The sequence below is a fragment of the Falco naumanni genome, chromosome 3 (genome assembly GCF_017639655.2).
Source record: "Falco naumanni isolate bFalNau1 chromosome 3, bFalNau1.pat, whole genome shotgun sequence".
In the NCBI taxonomy this organism is placed as follows: Eukaryota; Metazoa; Chordata; class Aves; order Falconiformes; family Falconidae; genus Falco; species Falco naumanni.
In genome coordinates, this window is record NC_054056.1 from 11382424 (window position 1) to 11401566 (window position 19143).

Below are 19143 nucleotides of genomic sequence, written 5' to 3' on the forward strand. Positions count from 1 at the left end.
CAACTTGACACAGGGTATTAATTCCAGGAATACAAATCTTGCTTGTGGCATTTTGGAACTCACAAAGTCACCAGGGATGAGAAAGCAGAAATGCACAACCATGGAAAACTGGAATTCCTAAACTTTTCCAAACCAGCAGAAGGAGTCAGGTTAGGTTTGGTTTTGGAAATGGGCTGGACTTGTGCCTTTTCTTCTGCACCTATTTTTCCATTCTTAGGTAAGCTCAGACATGCTGATGGCAGGCAGGGAATGAAAAGCTTTTGGGGCTTGGGGAGAGATTAAAAATAGCAAGAACTAAACAAAACAACATACACCAATGTTTCCTGCTAAATCAACCCTAAATCTAATTACTGTGCATCTGCCTGATGTGAATAATGGCAGGGTGGGGAGACCATGCAGTACAGCTAAGTCCCAGCAAATTAAAGCTGGTTTATAAACTTCTGTTATTCCTCTCTTCAGCAGCCCCACGCTGGCAGAGACTAACAAAGACAAACCAAAATTCATAGAAAGGTCTCCTCTTCCCCTCCTCCCTTTCCATTTCTCTCCCTCATTTTTTTTTTTTTTCTTTTCCATTTCTCAGCTAAGCTGATCTGTGCTCGCTCACTATCACAACCCCCCGCGGACACTGGTAATGGAGTGCGGGTGCTGACTTACTGCTTCGAAACAAGATTTCCTGAGATCCTTTGAGTCTGCTCCATGCCCCCCCTCGCCTGCTTTTCTCTCTCCGTCTCTCTCTTTTTGGAGAGTGGAGGGGAGCCTCTATAAATGTGAAAGGAGCTGCACTACAAAGAATCCCCCGAGTGGCATATCCCAGCCCCAGGCGAAGCTGCTTGGTGCACTGATAGTCCTGCGTATCTGCTCTAGGACTCCTCTTTCTCTTCCCCTCCCTCTTTCTCTGATCAATCAAGGGCTGTAATCAGTTAAGGTCCAGCTTAACTGCAGTGTAAGATACACCAGTTAAGCAAAGCCAATGCCTCCAGGGTTCCCATCGTAAATATGGAGAGGTCATGGGGAGATGAAATAAGCCTGATAAGTTCAGCAAGTGCAGGGCTAACTAGGCTCGCACCAAACACTTAATAACTCAAGCTGGCAAAAGAATGGAAGAAAGAGAAAATCAGAAGTGATTCCTATTGCCAGCTCCTCTGCTGCTTGTTTGCTTTCTCTCCCAGTTCCCTGCTTTCCGGGGGGGGGAGTGCTTGGTGCATTTTTTAAGGTAAGGGTTTTTCTTTGCAGCTCACCCTAATGAATGAACAACCCAGATCCCGCTCCCATCTGGAAGTGCCTCAGCTCACTTTGGATATTCTGAAGGATGAATTTTTCAAGTCAAGACCATTTTTTTTCTCACCATGGGAAAATCACAGCTCCTGAATGCAAGGCAATGCCTTTTGCAGCCCTACATAGTGCCATGTGCTCTCCCTTCGGACTCCTCTCTGCTGCTAGGGAGCACTGTGGTATTTTCAAAGACAGGGAGCTGCTTGCTTTTGCCGAGCACGAACCCCAAAACCCTCACAGGATCTGAACTCAGGGATAATGGAGCTGCATCCACCAAGGTGCAGAGTTTTAGTGTAAACAAATAGCAGAAAAGTGGGGATTTGTGCTGAAAACACTGGCTTAAATAGAGGATCACCCTTAGAGCTAAGAAGTTCTAGCTCAACAATATCTTTGCCTGTTTTGCTCCATAGTAAGGCTTTTCCTTTCTCTCCAGAAATTTCCATTCTCAGAGATGGTCCAGGGAAAACAAGCCCTTTGTATTCATAATTTGCAATCACTTGTACACAAAATTCTTGTTGGTCTGGATCCAAAGAGCTTGTAGTTCCACAATCCACTTCTTGAAGAGGAGGCTGAGGACTATCGGACTGTCCAGGGGACTTGCCTGTGCAGGACAAGCTACTGTCTGTTTCTGAACCCCAGAGCTCATTTCTGCCCCTCAGATGTGAGAAATCTGGCAGGATTCGATCACCATCAAAACCACCCCCAAATTCTACCTGGTCTTAATCCAAAACTCATATCTCTAGGTGAACACAACATGAGGTTTGGATCCAAATACCACTGCGTCGGCTCCCGTTTAATTGGACATTGGCCCACTAGGCATTACAGATAGGGGGGAAAGAAAGCACATAGGATTTATTAAAAACGATGCAGACATACAAAGAGCAGAACAAAATCTTTAACCAGGAGCGATAAGAAAGCCCTAAAGGATTTGAGTTTAGATAAGTATCCCTCTTTGAGTCCTCCAGCTCTTTAAAAGCTATTTGGACTGGAGTTTTCCTGTGGTGTTATAGGTGCTTACTTAAGCAGGGGATGAGATTAATTCTTCCCTGGGTATTTTGGCACTCCTGCACCTGGGGTCTGCTGAGGAGCAGCACAAACGTCGATAAGTTTGCAATGATTATTCGAGTAACAATCACAAACAGGTGAAGTCTTTGAACAATAAAGTATAAATGTATAAAGCGTAAAAGCATAAAGCTGAGCTAACACATCATTAACTGCACTTCCTTCTTATTTGTCCAGCACAATTTCATTTCAGCTATGTCTGATGGCACTGCAAAATAAAATATGTTTTAGAATTATAATATGAAGCCACCAGGAAGCGATCTCGAGCATCAGACTAGTGAAACACCAATTTCTGAAACCTTGCTCTTCTTATGAATGTAATTTACTGCTTTGAACTAAGTGATTTTTAAGAAGAAAAAGATACACTGATGAAAGGTAGCTGTCTGCTGGCAAAGCTACGTCTGTGCCAAAGGGAAGGGTCTTACCTCATTAAAATTAAACCTCTTCCAAACGAAAACAGCAATACATTTACTAAGTGGGTATGTAAACCAGCACATAGCTTGCTCACTTGTACAAATGCAAGCAAAGAACTTTATACATTAACCCCACAACTCCTGGCTGAGCTACAAGCTCTCTTTTCTGAAAATATCTTGATCAAAAGCCTCCAAAAAATGGCAAATCCTCTAACTTGCTGAGTAGAGTGGTGCCCCTCACCTGTCCTCCTCACTGCAATGCCAAGGGCAGGAGTGAAGGTATCGCACCCTTGTATTACTCGAGCAGAGTTTTTAAGGCATCTCCTGCATGCAGAAGTTTAAAAGCATACAAGCCACTGCTGATCCAGAGATAAATGGTGGAAAAGGGATTAGAGATACTTAGCAGAGGAGAGGGAAGACTCAGGAAGGGCTGATTATTTTAAAGATATGACTATTTAAAGATAATGATTGCATAAATTTAATTAATGCATTTTCATGCTGCAAATGGCCGTTTTGTAATTAATGTATCTGGCCTCGCTAAGCATGGGAGATCACATCTCCCAGCCCCCCCTCCCTTCTCAATTCCCCCCTCCGCCTCTCGTTTAATGAAAGACAGAAAGCAGATGACAGAAACAATTTGTCAGCCAGTACGGGTGTCAGATGCCTAATTGGTTGCGCTGAGTTAGTGGAAAGTAAAGGGGGAGAGGGTCGAGGCTGGGGGGGCTCTTTCCTCTTTATCCGAGGCTTCAGGGTGGGTGTCCGTATTGGTGGAGGGGAGCGAGGGGGCGAAAAGTGTTTCTTGTTAATTGATGGAGATTAGGACACAGATTGGCTGTGGCAGGGACTGGGCAGTGACAAGAAGGGGACAGGAGAGGCTGGTTAACACCCGTGCAAACAAGCTGCCATATCTCACAATACGTTAAGTCCCAGCAGCATTGACAACACCAATGGTTATCTCCTGTGCTCCCCGCTCCCACTGCACCCCAGTACCCCCGGTCACGACTGCTGGGGGAAGAGTTTAGCGCAGAGATCTGCAGCCCTGGGCACAGCTCTCCTCTGGTTTGCACTCTCCAGTTTGGAGAGGAATCAGGACCCTGGCAGAAAGTTCGGGATCCTGGGGAAAGGGTGCTGTGCATGGGAGGATGCAGGGCTGAGGCCATGGGCAAAGCAGAAAGACCAAAGCCCAAAACCAAGATCACTGCCTGGGTCTTACTTGCTCAAAGCCTTGCCCTGGGTTCAGACCAGGGTGTCAGTGTTAGCACCTGAGAGATCCTCAGAAAATTTGTGTCCTGTCTCCTCCCATCCCTGCCCCACCAAGAGACTGTCTTAAAAACTGCAAGATTAAGTAAAACTGGAGTTAACGTATGTACCAGCTGGTGCCTGAGCTTTGTGGGTGCATTTGGTCACCAGTAATAAAGCGTCCATCTGATTAATTCTCCTCTGGTCATTATGTGGAGAGGAAAACCTCCTGTCCACACAAAACAGCCCAGGAGTCTGGAGCTTTTTGTATAGGGGAGCTCACCCCCTGAACTCCAGCAAGAGCTGAGCATCCTGACCCTTCAGACACCCCCCAAGAAAGTAGCAGGACAGATCACGTGCTATCCAAAGTCACACCTACGTAAAAAGCAGAAATGTGTCTTCTTTCTGCAGCATTCTTCTTTCTTCAAAGATTGTGGTGACCTGCTTTAATGTATTTATCATCAGCCCTAGGCAGAGCGGGGCTGCCACCTCTCACCTTACAACTGGAAAAATGAGCCCAATAAAGGCTAAAACTCAAGATGGTGCAGATTTATGGGGGAGCAGGAATCTGAACAACCCAAAGCCAAGGCTGATGTCCTCCTTCCAGACAGCCTTATAATAAGTTAAGCACAGCAATGAGGGGAACTTCAAAACATTAGTGCCACATGATGCTGTTTGGTGTATCTATAGGCCTTTCCCTGGAAGATACAAGAAAGTTTTACAAAGGTGGGAACAGCTTGATCAGCTCTGTTTCACTGCCACACACAAAAAAGGTGGTGGGTAGCAAGGCATGGGGAGCTAAAAATAGAAAATGTTGAGTTTTCATGCTGGGTACTGATCACATTTAAACATGCAGCCTGCAGTAATGAAAATACTATGAAGCTTCTGCATTATATTATAGGTCACTCCAGAAAAGGTTTACAAAGGGTCGACAGGTGATGAATAAATACTATGAAAAAGATAAACAACATTTTCTTTTACATGAAAGAAAGCCTTTCAAATAGCATAAATGCAAATGGAAAGGAAATGGGTGAGGGATGCACGCGCAAATACAAACTTCTCATTGAAAGATCAAAATGAAGTAAAACACTGCAATTTGTAACAAAAAGATACTGAAAATAAAATATCCAGCTGCAACATTTTTGTCCCTTTGCTTATAAAGAAAGACAAATAAGCCCTGCAGAAAGCGTTGAGTGAAATGAAACCATTTTGCTCTTTCCACAATGTCCCAGCAACCTGTCCCCTCATCTGTGGTGATCTGTTATCCTTTCTGCCGCAGGGTAAGCGTGTTACAGACGCACCACAGGACTTGGCAATGTATAATGAAGCCATTCCTACTGCTATTTATTTGTGTTGCAATGACACAGAAGTGCTGTAGTCAAGGAGCATGTCCCACTCCTCAAGACCCTGCACAAAAAAGCAGCAAAATCCAAAAGCCCCCAAATGCCAGATATTTCAACTCTGGGGACTGGTTGTCTCCCCTCAGGCCTTGCTCTCTTTCTGCTCCCACCCCAAGAAAGCAGACCAGAAGAAAAGGAAAGAAGGGGAATGCGCCAGATTCCTGAATCTCTTCCCCTGCAAAGTCAAGAGAGTAGAAGCCAAGTCTGGTCCAACTCTAAGAATGAAGAAAAAGGGCCTAAGGTGCTGCAGATAAAATGGCAGAATGGGAATTATTAGTTAACCTCTTCCAAAAATTCACTATGCACAGGCACTGAAGAAGTACTCCACAACTTCCACAAACACAACCCCCACACACCCTGGCATAGTCCTTCAGCCTCCTGTGTTGAGTGTGAACCACTGAGCGGTGGAGCTCTGCTGACGAGGAATGTGGTCTATTGTGTCTTAAAACAAATGCTAAATGATTACAAGCACCATACCGGCTGAGAAAAAAAGCAGGCTGCGGTGAGTTGTGCCTGTCACGTCACTGTTCCTGCTTGGCAAATAAGTTCTAATGCACAATTGGTATTTATTAGATGACATACAACAACTGCCTCATTAAATCAGGGCTTGAGTGTAGGCCGGAAGTCTTAATTTAAAGTGTCACCAGCTATTGAAATCAGATGGTTTAGGCAGGAGCGGAGTGAAGGGAAGGGGCAAAAAATTGGGACCTCAAGAAGTAGGAAACCGTCACCGGTCCTAACTCACCTTTTGAAATGGGTTGCGATTTTTATGCTGGTCGGGGCACTGGTTCGAAAAATATTTGTTCTGCATTTGCTTTCTCTACGTGCACTTTCAAACTCTCCCCCTAATAAATGGTTGGGCACCTTTCTGTGTGTTTTAAATGCAGTGTCGAAAGCAAAGGTTAATGCTGGAGATTGCATTCCAATTGAAAACGCGGCAACCGGTAAATTTGGTTTGTTTAGAGTGGAAATGCTTGAACTGCTGTAGATGGGTGGCGGGTGCGAAAGCATGGGGAGAGGGGGGTGGGAGACGCTCCCTGCGCCCCAGCTCCTCTCTGGACAAAATTAAATTTCAAAGTTTAATGAGTTGCGAAGGGCGCTGGATTAAAAAGCCTGGTCCCTGTGCTGCCAAAACTGAAGCAGTGCGATGAAGAGAGAGAGAGAAAAAAAAAAAAATCCCACCAAACCCAAAACGTCAGGGAACAGAGCAAGTGAAAAATGTCAGGGCAAATTGCTCTTGACAGTGTTAATATCTGCACCTCATAGCAATAATTACATGTAAATAAATAGTGAAATAGCTCTCAGCTGGAGTCTGTACTCCGAGTGCAGATGCCACTAACAGCCAGCTGGGGACCTTTCGCTCTTCGACTGCCGTTTCCCCCCTTTCTTCCCTCCCTCCCCCCGTTTCATCTATGCCAGAGCAATTGCTAGTGACTGCAGATCTGTTCACAGCCCTCCCCCCTTTCTCATGGCACCGTGTTCGCTCCCTCTTCATATCACCCTCCCAGCCAGGGGCTGCTGTCGGCTGTCAAGGAAAAGTACGTTGCTTTTAGCCCCTTGCTAGGGGAAAACAAGCTTTACTGGATTCACGTCTGGCCATCGCATGAATAAAGCTGAGGGAATGGGAATGGCGTGGCTGACTATCCTTCCATCTCTGTGGGCTCCTAAAAATGTCAGGAGGGATGGAGCTATCTGTTTCAAGCACTGGGATTATGTTCTTCTTATCACCAAGGTTGTCTATATTTCTAAAGGACACCAGCGAACATACGGTTTGGCATCAGGATGCAAAAAGATGCTTCATTTCCACAGGAGATGCATCTCCCACTGCTATCAGTAGCATCCACAGAGATTTATAAGCCTGAGCCAGTGCCTCCAACCCTTGCCCCAAACCCACACCATTCCTTCCAAGGGCATCACTGCAAAAAACTGCTGAAGAAATCATGAATGATATTGAGAGGGTGAAAATCACGTGAGGCCCAGGAAAGCACCTTATGCCACATCCTCATGCAGAGTTTATGTTTATGGTTGCTATCAGCGAGGACCCACTGGGCGAGGCAGAGCTCAGCCCCAAGCACTGTGGTTGTCCCCAAGCTCCCAGCAGCTCCAAGGAGAAAATTCCCATCGTTTCCCAGGCACTCGGATCATATGGCCAAAGGGCTGTGTGCCTCTGAGTGGGAAGACAGGAAGGGAAGACTCCAAAGGGCTGAAAATAAACAACAACTGCACAGGAATATGGAATTACTAAATACAAAGCACTTTTACAGAGAAGGCCTTTTGGGCTACCAAAGGGCCCTGACAAAGTCTCAGGTTCCTACCTTACATTTAAACAGGATAAAATCTCTGTGCCTCCATTCTTGGCCTTGCAGATAACAACGTTCCCCATGGAACCGCGAGGAGAAACACATCCCAGGATGATGAGATGCTCAGATATTACGATGAAAGTCTCAGATAAAGTTAAGCTCATTATTTTAGCTCTATTCTCTTCCGCTCAGCCAATTTCTCTCTCTGTGCTCTCAGTTTAGCTACCAGCCCTACAAGTCTGGGTCTAGTGGTGAGCCATAGGGCTCTGCTAACCATTTAGGAGACCCGCGATGCTCACTGCTGAATGAAGCTGGCGTGTGCCTGGCCCCGCCACCAAAAGATGCCATGCTCTCACGCCGACACAGCTCATTAGCCACTCCCTAATCAGCATCACTCCGGGGCCAAACCACTAGACCAAAGCAAATAAAAAAAAATAACCTGCCACTGATAGGAGGGAGACATTCCTGCTGAACCACAGCCTTGTGTAAGGGAGAAAAGCTTTGAGGCCTTTCCTTTCAGCTAATGAAATTCACAACACCACCCCACACTGCACTGAGCAACAAACACAGCTCCATTATTTGGAAAACAAATATGTTCTTTAGAGCTTCCTGGTTGTCAAACACCTTTTTGTTTAGCTCAACAACTAATCCACTTATCAGAGGATAAAGCTGCCAGTGAATCACCAGTATGATAAAAGCATGCACAAAATTAGCAAAAATTTGCCTATGGCTCCTGCACATTTAACAAACACCAGCTAAGAGAAAAATGATTCCTTTTTTTTTTTTTTTTTTTTTTTTTTTTTTTTAATAACTGAGATCCCCAGGAGAGATTCTGTCAGATAGCGGCTTTTATTTTGCTTGCAGTTTTTTTTCCCCTCTCTCTCGCTCTTCCCATATAACCCAAGCACTGAGGCTGGGAGATGCTGGGAGCTGATATGAGATCCACGGAAATTGGCAGTATTTGAATAAGCAATAGATGCAGCCAGGCAAAATTTTAATAAGTTAGGGGGGTTTTAAACAATAATAATAAAAAAAATAGCACTCAGGCATTGGCTGCTTCCCTAGAACCTCAGCGCTGCTGGATGCTTTGCTGCTCAGGAGGTTTTAACACCTATAGGATTCCGGATTTGTCCTTCCCTGCTCTTCAGCGTGTTTTGTAGTCCTTTGTGATATTAGTCTCTCTGCATTCCTGCATGGCAGATCCACACTAACTTTCGTTGTTACACAGATGGGGAAAACCCTGCAGACAAGAGCAAGTAGTTGCCAGAGTTGGGCCACCAAGTCAGCAGCAGTTGACATCAGTCCAGTGACTTCCAGTTCTCTGCTGCCACAAACATTAAACCACCTTCCCTTTCTTGAGCTTTTCCACTAAAACCTTCGGCAGGACCCTGCACAGCATTAACTGGGCAAATGGGATTTAACTACTCTCTGAAATTCACTCAGCTACGTAAGCCTTGGGGATTTCTCCAGCGTGGATGTGTGCAGAGATGTCCTGGTGAGATTTCTGGCATTTCTGGACACTGTTACAAACCAGCGTGTGTGAAAAGGGGAATGAGAACGAGGGAAAAAGACTCAGACTCTAGCAAAATACTTGTTCCAATAACGACAAAATATATGTCTCCTTAGTCCAGGGCACTCAGTAGAGTGGGATTCAGTTTTTCTGAGGTCTGACCCATTTTCTGAAGATTCCTGTCTCTCTGCACATGTCATGTAGAGCATCTAAAATGACTGAGCCCCTAATGGAGTGTGTTAGTTAAGAGGAATGAATTTGTGTGATACTGTGCTTTGTTACCTTTAAACGACGACAGTCTGAAAGGGAGAATCACCACAGCATGACCATGTGGCCTTCAAGATTACCAAAATCATGCTAGCATAGCTGTTACTGGTCAAGAACCCACACAAGCTGACTGACGTACTTAGCAGCAGCCAGACCTCGCAGAGCTCACAAACCTCATCAGAGCCCACCTCCAAAGGCTCAGGCCAGCTCAGATGATGAAAATGCTCCCTTGATCCCAAATCCTTATTTTTTTTGTACCACATCATCCTCAGCTGGACATTTGTGTCACTGTAGATCAGCAAGAAGATGCAGATAGTTCAGAACTGCACCATAGCAGCCGTGCTGGGAGAACTGGGGGCTTTGAAGGTTTCTGACTCTACTTTCTGAGTACGCATCTTTACTTGAAAGTACTGTCAGCATGACAAGTGCTGGAGGTGAAGATCTGCAACTGTTCCAGGCCATGATCCCACCGCAAGAGCTGGAATGGACAGAACCTAATGCATTCCAATATTCTCCTTTTTTCACCCCTAACTTCGCCTAGGCTTGAACGGGACTAGAGCACATGACGACGGGAGCATTTAGGGGAGCTGGGAATTAATCAAGAGGCACCCACCTGTCAGGCTGGTATCTGGAACTAAATGGAAACACTTGCTAGTGCTTGACCTCTCGCCCTCCAGACAAGCCTGCGGCTCTTGAGTGGTTTGAGAAACCCTCTTGCAGGGACTGCAGCTCTGAGACCCCGGGTGAAATAAAGCAAGGGGAGCAGGCAAGGAGAGACACAGGAGCTGGGTTATGAGCAGTGGGGGAAGGAGGAAGAGGCTGTAGCTGGTGGGATTGATGGGGAGACCGGCAATCTCCTGGCATAGCTGGGAGAATGTAGCTGGAGAGCTGGTGTAATGACACGGACACAGTGGGGAAAAAACAGAGCATGCAGACCAACAGCAAGAGCTGTCTGAGGCTCAGTGCTGTAGGTAAAAGAGGCTGGATAGTAAAAGACACTGGAAATATTTAGAGTCACATATCCCCATGACTTTCCATATATCCCCTGGATGGGATTTGTGATAGGTGAGATATATTTGATACATCAGTGCATGCTGATTAGCAGTCCAGCACATGTTTCAGTGTTAAATCAGCCTTTCTTGTAGTTAATGGAGGCCAAAACTCTGTGCTGATGATTGTTCAAACAGCGAAACCTGAGGCAATGCTAACTCCACTAAACAGCAGAAGAAAGCCCTGCATGCATGCCAAGGGATTTTGAAATACCAATCTTAAAGTATGGGATTAAGATCTTAATTTTTAAAGAGATGTAGGGCACTTGCTCTTTAAAATGCATGAACAGATTCTAAGCTGATATAAAATGGCTTGGCCACTCTGATAACATTGACCTCAGACCCAGATGATGTGACCAGAAAGATGCCACCTTAGTTCTGACTTTCAGATTTTCAGTTTTAGGACTTCTGTGGTGTCTGTGTAAACACCTGTGAGAAGGGAAAGGACAAATACTTCAGGAAAACCAGCCCTTTCCACCAGACCCAATACTGAGGAGAAGAGAGAACAATACAGAACAAGTTCGCAACAGTGCAAAGGGGTTGGGACACCCAATGCCAAGCTGCAGCATCCTATAAGTTTCCACACTCTAACAAGTGCAAGTCAGTTTGCCAGTACAAAAGACACTGATGTTTCCAACAAGAATCTGTTACACCTGCTTCCTCCTCATCTGAAATAAAAACCTCTCCTTTCCTCAGCAGCAGAAGTCACTCAAGCATTGAAGTTACCGAGAGCCTTAAGTCTTGCCTGTGAGAAACCTTAATACTTCAGTTCAGCTCCACCAAAGGCCCCTGGATCTATATGGTATGGACAGAGTTTCTGCTAGAAACCTGCTGGAGCTGGAACACAGACCCTAAAATTCTTTGCATGAAAGATGCCACTTTATAGATGGTCATGGAAATGAGGTAGGGAAAGGGGAATGGATATTCATGGGAGCTGGGCAGAGACTGAGAGCTAAGGGAGCAGCTCAGAGCAAGGAATTTATTTGTTTTGAGAGGTATAATGAGCCTGTGGCCTGGTGATGGGAGCAGGAGGACAGAAGTGGCTGCTACAGAAACCAAGGAAGTATTTTCTGCAACTAGTGCCTGCTTTTTCTTCTTCATTGCTCCAAGCAGTGTTGACTAAAATCCCTAGGGAGAGCTCAGAGCCTCTGGTGCTGTACAGAAATGTGGCTGAACCATGTTTCCTTGGTCTAAAAACCTGGAGCTATGGATTGCGCTGCAAGCAATGCTTTTATGGAGTCTCCAATGCAAGGAAGATCAGGAAACAGCATGGATCCAGCCAAGGATGCAAAAATGTCTGGGACACAGCAAGTAGCTAAACTGAACTCCTTAGAATACCTGCTCTGTCTGGCACTGAAACACCTTGGTCCCTGGGAGAGCAAAAGGCACTGTGAAACCATGCCACGAACTAAGGCAGAGCAAATTCCTGTAGAAGCAGGCAGAACCATGTCCCTTTCTCACTGCAGCGTTAGTGGCCACCTCCAGCCCAGCTCTCCTGCATCGCTGACCTGCTCTCACCGCTGCTGTTCATTTTTAGGGAACCCTGTGCCCCCCTCCTCGCTGCAGCCTGCAAGTCCCATAGCAGGAATCGGTGCCCACCTGGGGTGGCTCCTGCCCTGTCTGCCAGGCCGGAGCAGGGCAGAGATGCTATTAGCAGCACGCATGGCCCAGAGCTTCATTAGAGCTGGTGGACCCACGCCCAACAGAGCTGCTGAATCCGGTGTTGGCTTTTAGGGTCGGGGAGACCCCATGTGGCTCCTAATTCAGGGCTGGATTTGTGCTCAGCTGTGCACTCTAATCGCTAATTAAAGGTTTGCCATCATCCTCCAGCAGCTGTTAGTGTCCTACAGGTCGATCCCCAAGCAACACTCTGCTGAGCCAGAGCTGCCAATTGGAAAGTTCATTGCATGGGCAGTGTCCAACCCCCTCCCCAATACACCCAGGTATTTATTTCCTCATCAGAAAAAGGTTGCAACATCAGACAATGCTCTACTTTGCACCACTTCTTCCTTTCCTGCAGTCAGCCCCCAAATATTTCTTGCTTTTCCCCTCTCATTCATTCTTTATTTTCCTTTCTCTTCTTTTCTTTTCTTTTTTCTTTTTTATTCTTTTTTGAATGAAAAAATGTTATTTTGTGCCTCCTGAGCCTTGCCGGCTGGGCTCGGCGTCTGTATCAGCTGGAGGAGCTTATGAGCCTCGTCTCCTCGGATTTAGACTGAAATTTTGATTTTCTGCCGCGCTCAGATAATGTGGAAATCCTGTTCCCCGATATTTACTGTTTATCAGTGCAGCACAGCGCAGTTCTGGGGGGAAGGGAATCTCTCCCTCCGTGTGTCCCCCCTCGCTCCCCTCCACCCCCTATCCTGCATGTTAATAGAGTTTGTCTTCCCAGCAAAAGCTGCAACAATAGCCTAATTACAGCTAGTGGAGGGGAAGGGGAACTCCCTGGCAAAGAGGCTCTGTGTTTCTGGGATGAACTCTGATCCCTGTCCCCATCACCTGAGCCAGCCAGAGCACAGGGCTGGTCCCTCAGCCTGTCAACCACCTGCCCCCCTCTAGGCCCACTCCTAAGCCAAGCTTTGTCGTCTCAGGCAGATCCCAAGTCCCCTCCAGCTTTATGAAGTTGAGGATGGAGAAGTGCAGGAGCACGGTGAGCCATGCCATGTCTGCTTTCCCCCAGCTCCTCACCTGGATTAAGCAGTCCTGTCTTGCATGTCCAAGCCAGGTTGCCCTCAGCACGATGGTCTGAGGCCACTTCCCTGTCCCTTTCGCATTGTGTTTGTCCTGGAGGGATCCCATGTGTTTTGGGACACCCCTGACAACCTGGCTGCAAGCACAGTCCCTTTCCAAGGCATGTATCCTGCTCCCCAATGTGCCAACCAACACGCACACCGAGTCCTGCATCCTCCAGTGAGGATTAGCATCACTGAGCCCTTGCAAACTCACTCCTGAAAGCAACCTGAAGGCAAGAAGGGAAAGGAGGGGGACATCTCCTTGCATGACATGAACTAGGCAAGAAAAATAAAACAATCATAAAAAATCTGGGGCTCAGCAGCAGGGGAACAGCTCTAAGGACCACTTAAGTGGCCAGTGGTGCATAATGCCTTGCTATTAATGAGGCCTGCTGCCGATCCCTAAAAGGATTGGTTATTGTCAGATAACATACGGGGCTTTCTCTCTCCCCTCCAGCCCCTTGCGGGGAAGGCAGGCATTTCCCTGTGGTTGGGATTGAGCTGAATAATGTCCTGGCCACCTGCAAATGCATTGGGTTTTCTCTGCAACTGCATAATTAGAGGTAGCATTGGGGTAAGGTGGCAAGGTAGCACAGCATGTAGAAAGAAGGGAAAGAAAAACGGGAAAAAGAGGGTTTTTTTTAAAGAAAAAAAAAAGGGTGGGGGAAAGAAATGGAAAGGGAGACAGGAAACATGATAAAGCTCAGCCAGGCACTCTCTGCTCGGCTGTTCTCTGTGCAGCTTGGCTGTTGGCTGGCTCTTCTGGTTTAAAGTGACTCCGCTTCTTATGGAAACGGAGAGGCGGTATTAAAAAAAAAAAAAAAAAACCACCCAAGACACAGAGAGCTTCCTTATCTCATGGAGACAGTTGTCAGGAATCACTTTGACTGAGTCGTTTTGTCTCCATGCTTTTTTTCCGCTGTCAAGCAGGCCTCAGGACATGGATCAAAGGAGAGGCGCCGAGCGCTCGCTGAAACTTCTGATCCCTTCTCGGTACAGACGCACGAGTGGCAGACAGCTCTCCTCCACATCAAATGGAAGGAGAGAGGAGAGGGAGGAAGAAGGGAAGGGAGTGGAAGAAGGGAAGGGAGTGGGAGAAGAAAAGCTGGGAGAGACATAGAGAGAGGAGGCTGTGAGGGGCTCTCTCTGCCGCTCTGGATCTCGGGGGAAAGAGAGACAACAGCAGACTTTGTCTTCCTTCTTCCCCATTCCCCATCAGGAGCGTCCCCCCGCCAGTGTCCCTCTGAAAGGGCAGCTGGAGGGACGTGTGGGGCATGCAGCAGCGCAAATATTCCCCCAGACAAACAGGTGAGCTCCCCACAGGGCCTACCTCAACCCAGGCTTGGCCCCACGTGTCGGTGGGTCCCAGAACAAGCATTGCACTGAAGAGCTGTGGTGAGCAGCGTGGGCTGCTCAGACATCCCTATGTCGGCTCTGCACTGGCTTGGTGGGTGAATTCCTACCCCAAAACAACCCCCTTGGTGCCAGCCTTGCCTCTTTCCCTCTCTTAAACCAGTCCCTGTGATTTTCTTGTATCTGCTTGGCAAGCAGCTCCCCACCCTTTCCCCTACGTGGCTCACAATTCCCTTTCAGGTACTTATTCCCTGAAATAAGATCCCCCTCATCTTCAAACTGGATAGGCTTAAGGGCTGACTCCAGCTTACTGCAGCGAGCTAAGACCCTCCGCACCTTTGATCACTTTACTACTCACACACCCCAGACCCTGCTAGGATTTCTGATCTTCAGCCCCTGCTGTAAATTGATCTCGTGCACGCCTGTCTGATGGAGGCAAGAAGCAGCATCTTGCAGCAGGAGGCCTTGCTGCACCCAAGCCATCTTCCCTCACATGCACCACTGTGTGAGGGGGAAGCTCCCGTGCGGCATGCACCCCACAACCCGATAGCCCCCCATTAGTGCTCGGTTGTGCAAGCAGCTGTATGCCCTCTCCTTTGCACTTCACATGCTCCCTGTGCACTACAGAAGCCCCTGCGCAGCCCTGTAACCCCAAACTACTCAATGACGTACTGCACAGCCATATGCTGCTCCCCTCTCTGCACACAGTGGATCAAGAGAGCTGGCAAGATGAACGCTCTGCAAGCTGATGCGATACCCAGACTCCCTTCCATCTCACACAAAAGACCAGCGCAGCATCTTTTTAGGGTACATCTCCCCCATAAGCCTCTCCTGATGCTTCAGGACCTAATAGCTCTTCTGAGCAGTCCTCCAGAATGCTCCAGAGATGGATATAGCCCCCGCCACGTCCTCCCTGTCCTCTTAGTCCCAAAATGACCTGCTCACAACTTGCACCCCAAGATGCTGCAACCTATCTGTCAGCAATCCCAGCAGCTGGCTGGCTTTGGGATGGGAGCGAATGTGGATTTCTGTTGTCGTTAGCACACAGATGATGAAGCAAACAGAAAATAAACTGTACAGAATAATGACCCCTTTCAAAATGCATCCATTAGCTCTGGGAAAGCTGGAGATCATGGCATATCCCCCTAAAATGATTGAGCAATGCACAATCTTGTGTCCATCTTCAGTGTGTAGTGTTCCCTGAGGTGGTGCAGGCTTGAGGCTTTCAAGGACAGCAATAGGCCCATGTACACCTGCGATACACTGTCCCACTCCCTTTCCCAGCATGGGATCTCTGCTGTTCTGTCACACCCACTGAAGTTAAAACACTTTCCACAACCCTTCTTTGTGGGAAAAAAAAAAAAGAGTGAGGCAGGTTGGGGTTAGTGCCTGATCCACTGCGAAGTATGTTGCTGTAGATTTTTCCTATCATAGATGGCTTTTCACAACCAGGGCACAGCTGGAGCACAGCTGTTACACCATTGCTAGATTTTAATAGGCACACACAACACATGGGCACACACACTGGTGTGTACACGCAGAATGTGCACGCAGAACATCGATGCCCTTGTGCACACAGGCGTGCGAGAGCACGCGTGCATGCCCCTGCCTCTGAATCCTAATTATTCCTTTTATTGCATTCCTCCCTTTTAAGCTTCCCCTCTATCTCACTTCCCTCATTCCAGGGCTGCCTTTCCCTGCTGCGGTCCCTTGATTCCTCTCACGGCTCAGCACCAGCTCCCTAGTCCCTGGGTTATTGCAGCTCTTCGAGCCATGCGGTGAAACACTCGCCTCTGAATGCCAGAGGTCGCTCAGAAATGCCAGTCACCAGGCTGGATGCTGCATTAATTGCTAATCTCTCATTTTCTCTATCCGCCCTGCCTGCCTTGTCTCGAGTTCCCTTATTTAATCATAAAGCAGGGCAAATCCTGCATTTGAATTCTCCAAGTCTGTGTCTCCTGGCCAAGTCCCTCTTACCCTCCGTGGTGTAGAAAGGAGACAGGACCCAGAGGAGAGGTGCTTCAGCAGAACTGAAAGCCCCACCAGTCCTGTCTGGATTTCAGCAGGAATTACAGCCCCTGCAATGCCTGTTCCATCCACCCTGCTTTGGCTTTGCTCCCACCACCCCATAAGTGGGTAGCAGGGTCTGGGTGGGAAGGGATATTTAAAGATTTATGGGTACAGATTTCCGTGTCTTAGTCCAGGGTATGTTAAATACATGCTCCCTGCTCCACCGTCTGGGGGCTTATCAGACACTTTCACACCTCCCTCCATTTCTTCTTCCTGCTGTCATCAGTCTCGTCATTCTCCTCAGGTGGTTTGGTTTTTTTTCCTGTATTTCTTCTCCTATTTTCTCCTTATTCCCCTTTCTCCCCAATTTGTCTACTTCTGACACTTGAGTTTACAAATAGTGCAGTACCACAGGGGCTGACCCTGGACCCATCAAAGGGAATGACAAAGCTCCTATCGAATTCAAGGCTCAGGAACCAACTATTTGCTCTGAAATCTTTCAGTGTTTCTAATATTTTAATATCACAGTAATATACACAGAGAACAATGTCTGGAGTGGAAATCACATAGGAATAAATGCAATCTGTGCCACCCAGAGCATTAGAGTTAGGGTTAAGGTAATAAGATTCTGGTTTAGTTGTTTCTAATCAGGTTTCAGTGGGACCAGAGCATCCAAATCCATCAAGGAAACTCATGAAACCTCAAGACTGACAGAAAGTGAATTGGCCCATCAGATATGAATTTCCCCCTTCCCACTCTACTCCTTTGTTCACAGAAACAGAGTCATTAGGAATCAGGGAAATAAATACGTATCTATTTTCACATGAGAAAAATGTTCCATTCTCCCCTTTTCCCGTTGCTGGGAGCAGAGGCGTCTAATTGACAAGAGCAGATGGGCTTTGTTTGGTTAAATAAAAAAAAAAAAAAAGAAAGCAAGAAACTTTAGGGGAAAAACTACCAGCTTTCCTGGGACACATAGGTTAAAAGTTTAGAGAGATGGAGCTGCATTTGACACCAAGTGAGGGAAAACGCCAACGCAGTCTCAACAGAGCCAGTTTCTCCCAGAGAGAAACCCGGAGCTCCCATGCCCCCTTTCCATCCCCCTGGCAAAAAATGGACACGGATTTTAGCACATGTTCACCTCCTTCTCCAAAAATGCTGTGTGCAATCTGCCGCAAGGTCGTGGGGAGGCTGAAGACAGCTCACTGGGAAAGAAACAGGGTGCGAGGAATAATTGCGATGCTGAAAAGGGACAGCAGCCACTTTCTGAAGGGCAGACACTTCATTTGAGGGAATCATGGTCCTCTAGAGAGATGGGGCTGCAGGGGGAACGTGGAGGAGGCAGCATGGGGGGAAGAGGGCAGAAATGACATGAAAAAAACTGGAGTGGAAAAGGAGGGTAGGAGAAAGTGGAAAGAAAGAGGGAAAAGGGAGGTAAAGGAACCCAGGAGACAAGGTTAAAGAAAAGCAATCGTGTGGGGTGGCACCCAAGAGCGTCAGAGGTTAAAGAATATTAGAAGAACATGTTCCTACACTAAGATAAGCCGGAGAAATGAATCCTTATCCGTCCAAAACCAACCCTTTAAAATTCGAGCGAGAGAAGGGTCTCCTTTCAGGGAAACGGGGAATCCTTAATGCTTCCTCCCTCAGCAACTGTAATGCCAGGATGTTCCCAATCTGCTTTGAGGGATGGAAAGATTAAGAATAATAAAAAAATTGCAATAAAATATGTGTGAACGAGGGGGTAATTGTGGACAAATGCAGCATTCAAATTCATTTTTCAGCTCTTTTACACACCATTTCAATCTTATTTTCTGCTTGTTAATGAGATCTTGTTGGTTGGGGTGGGCACGGCTGCCCAGTATCGCTTGGGTAATTGCACATAATTTTCTCTCTACTAGTGATTTGCATCAGATTTTTTTTTTCTAATTCTTTGCTATTTAAACCCCCTCCTCCCTTTCCCCCTCCCCCCCCAAATCTCATCCTCTCCTCCCCCTCTTTCTTCCCCTCCCCTTCTCCTGGCCCAGCAAGACTCATTTTGAATGCTTATTATAGGCACAGTGTCTCCGACAAAAAAAAAAAAAAAAAAAAAAAAAAGAAAGAAAAAGAAAAAAAAATAACCAGACAGAAGGGAACCGTGTCACTGAAGGAAGGAGCGCTGTCTCGCTGGAGCCAGACACCGCAATGCCTGCTCCCCTCTCACCAGCTAACATCGTGTCCTTCCCAGTTGCCAGGTTTTCCCCCCAAAAAAGGGCTCAGCTGGCTCTTCTCATTCTTCTGCCAGGATCAGTGTGCCTCTGACAGGGATTCAGATGATCTCTAATCCCACCTCAACGAGGCTGAGGAAAACCTGGTAACCTGGATGGTGGAAGAGAATGGAGCCCTGGGATGATGTCAGGAAAAACAGAATTGTGCTACGGTTGTACAGACTAAGAAGATCTCTGAGTTTAGAGTGTAAATTTGTTGGCAGAGCCTGACCTGTGCCTCAGGTGTCCCTCCGGGAACACTATCAAGAAATGGTGATAAACCAGAAATT

The 19143-nt window shown here is 47.1% G+C and overlaps 1 protein-coding gene across 4 annotated transcripts in view; it reads right to left on the reverse strand.

Annotated features, from left to right (window-relative positions):
* The window catches only part of PAX7 (paired box 7), a 100432-nt gene that overhangs the window by 12162 nt on the left and 69127 nt on the right, over window positions 1-19143 (reverse strand). The gene's annotated exons all lie outside the window — the stretch shown is intronic.